This window comes from Pteropus vampyrus, unplaced genomic scaffold (assembly GCF_000151845.1).
Source record: "Pteropus vampyrus isolate Shadow unplaced genomic scaffold, Pvam_2.0 Scaffold206, whole genome shotgun sequence".
Classification (NCBI taxonomy): domain Eukaryota; kingdom Metazoa; phylum Chordata; class Mammalia; order Chiroptera; family Pteropodidae; genus Pteropus; species Pteropus vampyrus.
In genome coordinates, this window is record NW_011888987.1 from 1,377,351 (window position 1) to 1,385,961 (window position 8,611).

The following is an 8,611-nucleotide window of genomic DNA, read 5'->3' on the forward strand; positions in this document are numbered from 1 at the left end:
CCTTCTATTTATTCTTCACAAAGAATTATGTATCAGTTCATAGAACAAAGTTAAAGAAACTCTTTTCAAATTCACAAAAATAAAAACAAACCCTTTATAATGTCGTTTACTATTTCATTCTTGTTTCATTAGTTTTCAGCTGGATTCTCCCCTTGTGACTCCAGAAGCTCAAAAGCAGACCTTTGGAGCAATTGAGAGGAGAGGATTTGGACTAGTAGAATCCTAGGCTTCATGAAAGCATATTAGTTACTTCACTAATTGTGTCATTCTAGCAAATTACTTAATCTCTCTAACTCTATATATTCTATGTAAAATAGGCATTAATATTTTCTCTAAAGGCTCTTCGTGAAGAGATTAAGTGAGATAATATGTTTAAGACTCCCAACACACAGTTAAAGCTTACTAAATAGTAGCTATTTTTATTTTAGGGGGTTAAAATTTTTTTTTTATACTTAGTCTGTAATTCAATCAAACACTTATGAGTAGAACTTTTTTGATCTAAAACCTCTTTTTGCAAACATTACAAAATGGAGTTTCTTAAGAGAGTTCTTAGAGGGATGTGCATGAGGTTGTAGTGGGTGAGGTTGTAGGGTCCTGTTGCCTGCCTGTGTAACTGCTTATGTTCATTCCAAACACCCAGTACTCATTTGATAAATAATAACAGCCTAAACCTAAGGAGTAAGAATCTCAATATGTCATAGTTCACCAAAAGTGTTCTACTCAGCCATGGATGGTTCCCATTGCACATCTGACTCCTTCAAGTCACTTTCTTGAAAGGAGCAATTGGTAGCTATGTTTGAACACAGAGAAAAAGGGAAGGCTGCAGGATGAGAGACTCCTTTACTTACAGAAAGACTTAAGAAAAAGTTTTTCTTTAATATTCTTACTAATAACCTTCATAGAGCTATGGAAGATTTCTGATAGTGGTACTTTATTATTATTTTTTTGCCCATAATATCAATCATAAACAATATCAGCTAGCCATTTCAATTTTTAAAATTTTTATAAGTTTGATAGGAAAGAATGTTTAAAGGAAGCTCAGCAAAATAATTGCATCTCTCTTAACATCATTTAAATTGTATATTTTGCCCCCTCCCCATAACTGGTAGGAAATTTATTGAGCACAAATAAAAATAGAAAAAAATAATGGTCAACAAAATAAACAGAGATCATCAGAAATATTTAAGACTGTATATTAGAAGTTGTTAAGAGTTACTGGTTATAGAATATTTGGATTTGAAGCATTTGAAAATTTATTTAAGACAGTAATTATGGTTAAAATACTATGAATTATATGTTTAACAGAGAATAGCCTTTTAATTGTAATATCACCATCTACTTCTCACTGTGTAATTAAAAAGAAAAAGCATTCAGGAAAAATTTAAATTTTACAATAAAACTTTCTAAAATGTACCTTGGCATTATTAAAACATTGTGTTTTTATTTTATTTTAAAGATTTAACTAGATGATGTACTAGAGTGAATGCTTTTTATGATTTTTAAAATGATTTTTTTGTAACATTAACTTTTATAATGTGAAACATAATTAAGACAATGAAAATAAGAAATGTTATCTATCCGGCCAGATTACAATGCTCACTGTCCTTGTTTTCCTACCCTCCTTCCCCTACACCTTTTTAGTCTTGCTTTTTATTGGCCACATATTAAGATTTTTTAGTGTGTGTGGGGGGATCTACCTAAATATATTATTTTTATCTATTTAGAGAAAAAATATCTTCTCTTTTCAATAAACTTAAACTGCCTTGTTTTCAAAGATTTATAAGTTAATTGGAATTAGTAGGATTATTTTTTCCTACTAGAAGAGTATTAGTTTTTTTAGAACGGTTTTGATTTTAGAAAGTATACTTTAACTAGAATTCTTCCAAATGAGACAGAAAACCTGTATTTTAGCCTTAACTTTGACACTTAAAACATTTGCAGACATGGGCAAATCCCTTACTTGTGTTGACATGCAGTCAGTCCCCACCTCTGTAAAAGGAACATGATAACTTTGACAATTTAGCATGATTGCCATGAGGATTAAATGGGACAATAAAGGCAAAAGTGATTTTAAAACAATGAAACTCCATGCAACAATAAATTATTTTCTAACCTCAAAATTAATCTTAGAAGAGTTGATGTCTGTTCACTTATGTTTATATAGATTCTAAATATAAAATATAAATATAAATATGTGTAATTTATATTTTTTACAAATACATGACTTTCAAGAGCCATTGCTCCAGATTATGAGAAAAATTTAGTCTATTCTTCATTGTTTAAGTGAGATCATGATAATTCTTATAAACATATAAAATATACTATTATGAGATATGGAATACTCAGGCTATGTAGGTTTGATATAGGGTAACGATTCTTAGAATTTATTTGGTGAAAATATATTGTAAAGTTAAGGTTTTTTTCCTTCAGATAATTCATTATTTCAAAACTTATAGTGTACAGTGTTAGAATGAGTATTTTTAAAGTTTTAGATGACTGAATGCAACATTATCCAGCCAAATGCCATTCATGAGCAAAGGAAACAAAATATATATTGTCCAATATTAAAGGAATGAGAAAATATTATGTCCAAGCTTAATTAGTATTAGATACACAAAGATAAATGAAATTGAAGAATTAAGAAATTTAAAAAATGAGAAAATTGGTGATATAAGGACTTTGGTGAACATTAATAAAAATAAATATATAGATGTCTAAATAAATGTTTCTATTTGGAGACAACACAAAATTCATGATAAAATAACACTTGAAATAGAAGTTATATAATCAAATAAAAATAAATAACAATAATAATTGTGATCTATAACCTCTGATACATTAGTAAAGATTTGTTGATCTGAGGATGGAGAAATAAAAGCTTATTAAATCTTACATGTTACATAAGGAGAAGTCTAAAGTCATTTGAATAAAAAACCAGGATAATTATTTTACTAATTGTAGCAAAACTTAAAAGCAAAGAAAACACTTCTTGAAACAAAAGAGAAAATAAAACTACACTCGACTATCTTCAATTTATACTCTGAAACAAGAGTATTGAATATTTAGAGTTAAAGAATATAAAATCATAATGAATCATATTTTAAAAAATAATTTAAAATTCAAATTAAAAAATAAGAGTAACAGAAAGAATGGCTAAAGTAGATCAGAAACAGAGATATAAAATAAAGGGAGAGATCATAATGTCAGACAAAATAAAATTCAAGGTGAAAATCATAAAAAGAAGCAAAATAGTTGTTTTATATTTAATAAACTTCCACTCACTTTTAGTCGCTACTTATAACAGCTAAGAATGTTTAAGTAACAAAAAGAATGCCAACTAATTATATAAATATATACAGAAGAAGAAATAGAACAAAAACATCAAGGGCTATTATTTATCATTATTATTCTAGGTCAAATTGAATAACAAAAAGAAAAAGAGTATGTCGAAGATCTCTAACTCGTTACCAGTATGTTGTTTACTCATATGCAAGGCAGATAAATTCATTGATCGATTTTATTCAACAAAAGTAAAACATGCTTAATATAAGAGAAAGAGGAGAGAGGGAGGAAAAATGAACTATAGCCAATATGAGAAGTATTTTCTTTTTCTACATATTTGGAGTAAATGATTGGTAGTCAGTTAAAAGGTGATTCTAGCCTGTTTTTTTACAGACCAAAGAAAAGAACTTCAATTGTTTATGGATTCCCTAGAAGACATTGTACTTTTATTATGGTGTCTTTGTGACGACCTACCTCTACAAAATGTCTGCCAGAATCTTTGTTTAAATATCTCTACTTTGGTTAGGTCATATCTATACCTTTCTCCTGTTCACTATTTCTCAAGTGTAATTATGATTTGTTTATACATATCTATATATATATGTATTTAAAATGCATACAAAATCTATGAAAGAATATATTTCACAATGTTAAGACTGATAGTTCTGGTGGCAGTACTAACTGATTTTTTAAATTCTTTTTGTAAACTTTCCTCCATTTTTCCAAATAAAAAAAAGTTGATATTAATTTATAATCAAAAAACTTTAAAAATATTTTTGAAAACAATAACTGATTCTAATCATTGTGCACCCAAATGCTTTATATATGTTATTTCATTCAGTCCTTCAGTAAAACCTAATATAGTTTATATGATCACATAATTTAGAGACAAAAGAATTAATTCTGTGAGAGGACACCTGATTTGTCCAAATATCCACTGATTCTATTATTTTCACTAACTAAAGACTACTGGCATGTCTAGCTAAAGCAATAAGACAAGAAAAGGAGAAAAGGAATAAAGACATACAGATTGGGAAGAAAAAATAAAACTGTCTTTGTTTGCAGATTATATGATCATAAGTGTAGACAATCTGAAAAAAATTGATAAAAATTTTCCTAGGATTAATAAGTGACTATAGCAAGTTTACAGGATACAAGGTTAATATGCAAAAGTCAATTGATTTCCTATGTACTAGCAATAAACAAGTGAAATTTGCACTTAAAAACACACTAACATTTATATTGTCTCCTCTCAAAATGAAATACTTAGGTATAACTCTAAAAAAATACATACAAGATCAATAGGAAAATTACAAAATCCTGATGAACAAAATCTAAAATATATAAATGCAGAGATATTCCATGTTCATGATAAGAAGACTCAATATTGTCCATATGTCTATTCTTTCTAACTTGACCTATGGAATCTCAATCAAAATCCTAGAAAGTTATTTTGTGGATATTGAAAAACTAAAGTTTATATAAAGAGGCAAAAGAACCAAACTAGCCAACACAGTATTGAAAAAAAACAAAGTTGGAAGACTGATACTAATCAACTTCAAGGCTTAACCATAAAACTACAATAATTATGGTCATGTAGTATTGGTTAACAAAGAAAGAAAAATAAATCAATAGAAGAGAACAAGGAGCTCAGCTATAGACCTCCATAAATATAGTCAATTGATTTTTGACAAAGGAGCAAAAGATAATACAAAGAAGCAAAGATAGTCTTTTCCACAAATGGTGCTGGAATATCTGGACATTTACGTGCAAAAGAATAAACCTAGACCTATATCATTCACAAAAATTAACTCAAAATGAATTACAGATCTAAATGTCAAATGCAAAATTATAAATTTCCTGCAAGATAACATAAGAGGAAACCTAGATTGCCTTGAATATGATGATGATTTTTTAGATGAAATGCCAGAAGCATAATCTATGAGATAAATGATTGATAAACTATACTTCATTAAAATTAAAAACTTCTCTGTGAAAGACAATGTCAAGAGAACAAGAAGACAAGCCACAGATTGGGGGAAAATAATGTAAAAAACATATCTGATAAAGGGCTGTTATCTAAAATATACAAAAAAAAAAAAAACCCTTAAAATAAAAAAAAAAACGATTAAAAAAAATGGACCAAAGACTTTAACAGACAACTCACCAAAGACCTTAAACAGCTGAGAAATATGCATATAAAAAGATTCTTCACATGATGTCATCAAGAAAATGCAAATTAAAACAAAGAGATACCACTATACATCTATTAAAATGTCCAATATCTGGAACAATGACCATACCAAATCCTGGCGGGGATGAAGAGCAACAAGAACTCTAATTCATTGCTGTTGGGAATGCAAAAGGGAATGCAAAAGTTACCCCCACTGTGGAAGACGGATTGGCAGTTTCTTACAAAACTAAAGATACCCTAACTATAAGATCCAGCTGTCATGCTCCTTGGTATTTACCCAAAGGATATGAAAATTTATGTTTGCATAAGGACCTGCTCATGTATGTTTATAAAAGCTTTATTCATAATTGCCCAAATTTGGAAGTAACCAAGATGTTTTTTCAGTAGGTGAATCAATAAACAAATTCTAGTACTTTCAGACAATGAAATAATTCAGTGCTGAGAAGAAGTGAACTATCAAGCTATGGCAAGACATGAAAGAAATTTAAATGCATATTACTAAGTGAAAGAAGTCAATCTGAAAAGGTTACATACTATATGATTCCAACTATATGACATTATGTAAAAGACAATACTTGGAGACAGTAGTTGTCAGAGTTTGAGGTGGGGAGGATGATTAGGTGGAACATTGAAGATTTTTAGGAAACTGAAAATTCTCTGTATGATACCATAATGATAAATTTATATTTATCACTAACATTTGTCATTATACATTTGTCCAAACCCACAAAATGCATAATACCAAAAGTGAATCTTAATGTAAACTATGGACTTTGGGTGATTATTATATGTGAATGTAGGCTTACAAATTGTAACAGATGTACATTCATGGGAGATATTTTTTATTCATACTGTATTTAAAGAACTTTTATTCTTTTAAAAAGATTTTTATCAGAATAGCTTACATATATAATATATTAGTTTCAGGTATACATCATAGTTATTCAACATTTATATACCTAAAGAAGTGATCATCATGATAAGTCCAGTAACCATTTGTTCTAAAAAGTAAATTATTAAAAAAAAAAACTATACCAAGAAAGAAAAAATGATAGCAAGAAACTAGCAACCAAGATTCGAAGCTCAAGAAAGAGAATCATTTATTGTTTTGGTTTTTTTTCCAAGTAATTATTCATTTTTTCAACAAACTTCCTTGGTGAATGAGACTAACTCCCTGATCTCTCAGTACTCATGGCCTATCAGGGACACAGGTGCTTAAAGAAATACTTTAAATAGTGTGTAATGACTGAGGGCAGTAAGTAATGCAAGTCTGAGGTGATTAATCTGCAGGGTAGAGATGGAGGTATAGAAAGGTGGAGCTTAAGCCAGAGACTGATTTGGGAGACAACCTTGTGGTAATAAGAGATAAAACTGTGTATGAGATCATCCTTGAGTCTGAAGGTTAAGAAAAAAAAGTTATTTAAAACCTCAAAAAGGACTAGCACTAGTGATGCCAGAAATATGGCAGAGTGAGAGATGTCTCGTGATCTCTCCCCTTGAAACAACAATAAGCTGAACATTTAAAACTCAACAAAAAACACCCAAATTGCACATTAGCACGTCTGAGCTTGGAATCTGGGCACAAGAGCTACCGCAGGTCAGAATCTCTGGTGTCGGGCAGTGGACTAGGAGAGACAAAGAAGCTGCCTCCCACAGCTGCTTAAAGAAACTGCCTCCCACAGCCACTTGAGCTCCCCCTAGAAAGAAGGTGAGGGGAGAAGTAGCAGCGAGTTCCCTGAACAGCCTTGCCTGGGAAAGCTGTGAGCTCCTCGCGGCCCATGGCAGGGCCCAGTCATCAGGACAGAGGGCAGAGGGCAGAGAAGGGGGACAGCAGAAATATAACAGTTGATTTTTACCAGCTGCAGTTGCAAAATCGAGGCTGAACCACATCTCCCAACCCCTAATGCAGAGGGCCCCTCCCCCCATACCCTCTGAGACCAAACAGCATGGAGCCCCAGGGTGATCTGAGCAAACACTACCGAAACTGTCACTGATGCTGACAAGAACTGAGACTGAGAGTAGCAAGCGTGATATATAAGAAAAAAAAAAAAGACACTATTAAGAGTTTATAAAAAGCAGAGATCAAAGACGCCATCTACTGGAAACCAAAAGAAAAACATCTTTGCAACAGGCTAGGGACCATTGTATAATAAATCTTTTTTTCTGGAAAAAAAAAATCAGAATACACTTCCATTAATGCCCAGGTGGAGAATAGTCCATTAAACACTATGAAAAAGGTAACAAGGTATCTCAGAAACAAAGAGAAAAATTTCTAGAAAATAAGCTTACAGACATAGAAATGTGAGACTTAAATGACAGAGAATTCAGGATGGTACTTCTGAAAAACTCAATGAGATCTGAAACAAATCACTTCGATAATTTCAGGAATTAAAAAAAAAACAACTAGATGAGCAAAATGAGTTCTTTAGCAAGGAGATTGAAACCCTCAAAAAGAACTTAATAGAGCTTCTGGAGATAAAGAACAAACTGTAAGAGATGAAAAATGAAATAACAAGCTTAGGAAATAGTGTCAACCAAATGGAGAAAAGGATCAGAAATATCAAAGACAGAAATCTAGAAATAAATCAGAAGGAAGAAGAGAGAAATTGAAGAATAAAAAATAATGAAAGATAAATACAAGAATTAGCTGATACCATCAGGAAAGGAAACATAAGAATAATGGGCATTATTGAAGGGGAGGAAAAGGAGTAAGGATTAGAAAGTATTTTCAGGCAAATAGTTGACAAGAATTTCCCAAATCTAAGGAATGAGCTGGAGCTTAGAATTCAAGAAATCAATAGAACACCTAATTATCTCAACCCAAAAAGACCTTCACCAAGACACATTGTATTAAAATTATCAAAAATCAATGACAAAGACAGAATTCTCAGGGCAACTAGGAAAAAGGAGATGGTAACCTATAAAGAAAAACCCATTAGATTATCATCAGACTTCTCAGCACAAACCTTACAAGCCAGAAAGGAGTGGAATCAAATATTCAAACTATTAAATGAAAGGAACTACCAGCCAAGAATAATGTATCCAGCTAAGCTCTCCTTTAGATATGAAGGAGAAATAAAGACTTTTTTAGACATAAAAAAATGAGGAAATTCTCCACTATGAGGCCTACACTAC